Below are 5,383 nucleotides of genomic sequence, written 5' to 3'. Positions count from 1 at the left end.
AAATACATATTGATAAACAAACAAAATGATTTTGATTGAAAATATGAAATCATGCTTAATGATATAATGATGTTTTGATACCATGATTTTATTCTATGCATGGGATTTTAAAAAATCATGTTTATTGGTTTGATAATTATGGATTATCGATTTTCATAATAATAACAATGGCTTTAAAAATTGATGCATGTTTTCATTTGACATAAATGAAAAGGCAGGCTTACATGAAATCGATCACTTAAAATGAAACACTTAAAAAAAATAAATAAATAAATAAATAAATAAATAAATAAATATATATATATATATATATATATATATATATATATATATATATAATCAATGAAATCGTGAATCTATTTCTGTTATAAATTTTGTGAGCCATAAGAATGATTTTGATGATTTAAATTTGAAATGAGTTCTATCAAAATCATGATCATGATTTATCAAATTGAATGAATTGAAAATGAATGATGATTTTTCTCTTGAATGATTGTGACCTGTATTCCTTGTATTCATGATATGATTTTTATACAATTCCATGTATTCATAAAATATTTATCTCATCACCCAATTATTTTCTTCTTGATATTCCTTATGTGATGATATGAATACATGAAATATTCATTAATTTATTTTGATGTATACAAATGAAAAGTTATGATCATGCATGGTAGGATATAATTTAACAAAATTGATACCATCATGATATGAAACATTTATGATTTGCAATGATGCACGCAATACTAGAGCTTTTTAATTATGATGTGATGTATTGCATATGATGTGAATCATGATTTAAAATGCTATGAGTTGTTGCTAAAATGAAGTATTATAAATGTTGATTTAATGTCATGAATGCTCTAAATGATGAATGTTGGTATCATGATCAAAATATAGTGATAAATACTTTGAAAATAAATGTTTGTATCATGTTAGATGGTTTGACACATTGTGCATGATAAGCTATAAAGATGATTGAAACAATGATAGGAATGATGATTTGGAATCATATAATAATGAGTTTATATATGATGATAATGATGCATGCAATGATGAAATATTCATGATAAAATAATTGTTTTGACATTCAAGACTTGAATTTTCATCAATACTATTTACCTTTGTTATAATTTAGAGATTAACGTAAAGGGTCTACTCTTCTTTTTGATAATGACAAAGGGGGAGCAAAACATGCTTGAAAGCTAATTTGCTAGCTCATATAATTCAAAAAAAAAAAGGGGAGAAAGAAAATAATTACACTTCTCAAAAGAAAAGGAATTGCTATCTTGAACATCACCAAGAAGTGATATCTTACAAATCTCAAGATGCACAAATGCAAACATGTAAAATTTGTAATTTTGCACAACATTAAAATTTATGATGCTTTGGTGATTATGCATGTTCTAAAATGTTCACTAGCTTGCATGATGTAGAACTTGCTATATTGAACATCACCAAGGGATGATATCTTGCAGAAGCAAAAAAGTTAACTTGCACATGTAGCAAAACTTATATTTCAAGAAGCAAGAGTTGCTTTCTTGAACATCTCAAAATTACTAGCTTGCTTGTCTTAAAATTGTAAACTTGCCATCGTACTACCATGATGATGAACATGCCTTATCTTCATTTGAAAAACTATGGCAAAAATACGTCCTAATGATTGAACGTATTAAAATTATTTTTTGAACTTTCTTGATTGAATGATCAAATCACTTGATTGGCATAATGATTTTACACAATTACACGTTGGAAAATTATGTGCTTGAATACAAAACTTCCATGATAACAAGCATGCTTTACCTTCATGATTGTAATTGAATATCTATAGCAAAACCTTGTCCGAATGCAAGAAAGAGTCAAATTTCATTTTCGGATTCACTTGATCCTAACATATCAAGTTTACTCTCTTCCGAACTTAACAAGCATATGTCATATCAAGTTTAGCTCATATCATTGAATTTTGACATATGTAATCAACTAGCAAATACATCTCTCATACACATATCATGTGAAAAATATTTTTTGAGAAATGGATTTGATGAATATGGATGAAAGTGTTTTTACTTACAAGGATTTGTTTCACATACATATCTTGATCCTTGTAAAAATGAAGCATGATTTAATCTATCACCGATTTTAACTTCACTTGAAATAAACTCACCAATAGCATGTATCACAAATAGTCTTCCTCCTTCATGCAAAAAGATAATAACAGATAAAAAGGAAGAAGTTTTCAAAGCTATCTCTATGTCATGTTTTCCTTGAGATGTGTGTATAATTGATATCCTATCACTCACTGTTGGAAAATGACATGAACCTAGTTATGATATGAATAATTACAAGCACTTATGCTTAAAATTTGCTTATATCGTTCTCCTTTTTGTTGATGAAAAAGGGGGAGAAATATATGAATTGATGCTATGAACACTGATGCTATGATTATGTCATGCTTGCATCATCAAGAGATATATGAATTGATATGATTGCCATATTTGCAATACTTGCATCATCAAGAGATATATGAATTGATGCTATGATTGTCAAATTTGCATTATGCCATGTTTGCATCATGCGTTAAGATATCAAGAACTTGTATCGTAATTTTACGCATTGATATCTTACCAAGTAATGAAATGCTACAATTGATAAACACTTGAAATGTTTGCGTTATGATATCAAAAGCTTACATCGCAATTTTACATGATATTTGATAATAGCAAACTTGCATGATGATAAAACTTGATATTATGTTTTTCATGCAATGAGTTGAACCAATATCATAAACACTTGATTGTGGTACTTCTCCTTTTTATTGATGAAAAAGGGGGAGAAGTATGTTGATGACATGACATGTTATGCATAAGTTTATGCATAAGTTCATGATGACGAGTTGCAAGTATTCATGATTAATATTGCAATGACTTGAATTCAGTTTGAATTCAAGGTTCTATCAATATGGCATATTGATAGGGGGAGTTTGTTTAAACTCCGGGAGTTAAGTTTAACTCCATCATCAAGTGGTTGTCATCATCAAAAAGGGGAAGATTGTTGAATCTCGAATTTTGATGATGAAACTACTTGATATATGTTTATGATTTAATTTGCGTTTTGAGTGACGCAGGATGCCTCGATTAGGATGAGACAATTAAAGTAGGAAAATCATGTTGTGCCGAAGGAACATGTCAGAAGATTGGACGTCGGGCCGGTGGATCAGTCGACGTATCGACAGAAGGCTTCGGGCCGTGGACTCGGGCATCGGGCCAAGAAGAGCGGGTATTGTGCCAAGGATATCAGATTTGCGGAGTCAACTGGCCGATTGGGCAATAGGCTGCAGGAAAGGACGATGCACCAAAGAATCGGACGAAGCGTCGAGGGACTAATGACATGCCGGACAACTTGGTTAATTGCTTAGGATTAATTATCTTGATCGAAGTTTTTGTTTTGAGTGTGCAAGATTAACTACGATGGAAGAAAGACAAGCAGCAGGAGTTGCGTCGGAGTCAAAACAATAATCACGTTGGGAGTTCGAGAGTTCTACGGAAGTTCGGACGGTCGTCGGAGGTTCTGCGGGAACAAATCCGAGAAGTCCAGGAGCTTGCCAAAGAAGCTCGTCGGAACTCGCTAAGTGGATCGTCGCAAGTCCAGGAGTTTGCCGGAAGTCCGCAGGAGCATCACCGAGGGTTCATCGGATGATCAACGGAAGTTCGCCGGAAACTCGCCGGAAGAAGCGATTGACGCACCGGAGCAAGCTGCAGAAATTGTCTTAGGATTTATCGTAGTTAGCACTAATGATTAAGTTGAAAATGGGAGGTGATCCCATTAGCTTAATCTTGGGGCAATTGGGCCCCTGAAAAACCCAAATTGGGCCGAATGGATCAACCCATTCGGACCCTGGTTGCTGTGGGAGGTGCAACCGCCCAAGCCAAGAGGTACAACCGCTTGGGCTAAGTCTCCCAGGGAGACTGGGCGGTGCAACCGCCCCAGCCAGGAGGTGCAACCACTGTTAGGATTAGAGCGGCACTAAGAGGGGGGGGGGGGTGAATTAGTGTAGCGGCTTAAAACGTTGGTTTCGACAAATCTTTCGTACGATAAAAATCAGAATCGGAAGTGCTTAACTTGAAAGCGTATTCGCAAAGTTTTGCAGTAAATGTAATGAGGAAATAAAGTAAGTAAGAGGGTTTGCAGTAATGTAAATAGCAGTAATGAAATGCAAACCAGAGATTACGCCGTTTTTAAAGTGGTTCGGTCAAGTGACCTACATCCACTTGCGAGGCCCCTCTTCGATGAGGCTCCCACCTTCCACTAGCAAATCTCTTGAAAGGGAAGGGTAAATACCCCTCTTACAACTTTTATAAGTGGTTCACTCTCTTACAGATTTTCAGCAAGAAAGAAGGAGGTGAACACTAGCAAATTGAAAACAAGACTAGCAAAGACTCTTCTAAGACTTTTCTCTCAATCACTTCCTGCTCAAAAAGTTGTACTCTCAGTTGAGACTTGAGGGGTATTTATAGGCCTCAAGAGGATTCAAATTTGGGCTCCAAAAATTTGAATTCTCTTATGTTCCCAATGCTGGCGATGCCACCGCCCAGCCAAGCGGTGCCACCGCCCATTGCCGCCCAGCTCTTGGGTGTTGGGCGGTGCCACCGCCTAGGCCAAATCAACTCACTAGTTGGGCTCTAAACTTGGCCCAAACCAGTCCGAACTCGGGCCCAATTAGCCCCTACTTGGGTTATAGGATTAACACCTAATTCTAACCCTAATTAACGTGCTAACTATGAATTTAAAGACATTTTCTAAGCTATTACAAAGTTCGTAAGTCAAGACTTCTTCCGGCGAACTTCCGGCGGTCTTCCGATAAACTCTCGGAAACCATTCTGCGGACTCACGGCAAGCTCCTAGACTTCACGATTTGATCTTGGCGAGTTCCGATGAGCTTCTTCGGCAAGCTCCGATCTTTCTCGGCGAGCTCCGCGAACTTCCAATGAACCTTCCAGCGAGCTTCCGAAAAACCCTTCGGCAAGCTCCCTACTCATTCTTGGCTAGTTCCGGCAGCATTCCTGACGAACCTTCGGACTTCCGTCGAACTCTCGAACTCACAATGAATCCTTCGTGCTTGACTCCGACACTTTGTTTCGCTTTATGTCTTCATCGTTATCGTATTTAATCCTGCACACACAAGCAAAAACTCTACTCCGATCTAGACAATTATTATAAAGCGAATTGACATTCTGTTGCCCGGCACGTCATTGGTTGGCGCTTCGTCCGATTCTTCGACGCATCGTCCTCTCTTGCGGCTTGTTGCCCAATCAGCGATTGACCTCCACAACACCGATATCATTGGCGCAATTCCGCTCTTGGCCCGATGCCCGACGTCCGAAGC

The sequence above is a fragment of the Musa acuminata genome, chromosome BXJ3-1 (genome assembly GCF_036884655.1).
Source record: "Musa acuminata AAA Group cultivar baxijiao chromosome BXJ3-1, Cavendish_Baxijiao_AAA, whole genome shotgun sequence".
NCBI lineage: Eukaryota > Viridiplantae > Streptophyta > Magnoliopsida > Zingiberales > Musaceae > Musa > Musa acuminata.
Note: the sequence above shows the minus strand (reverse complement) of the source record.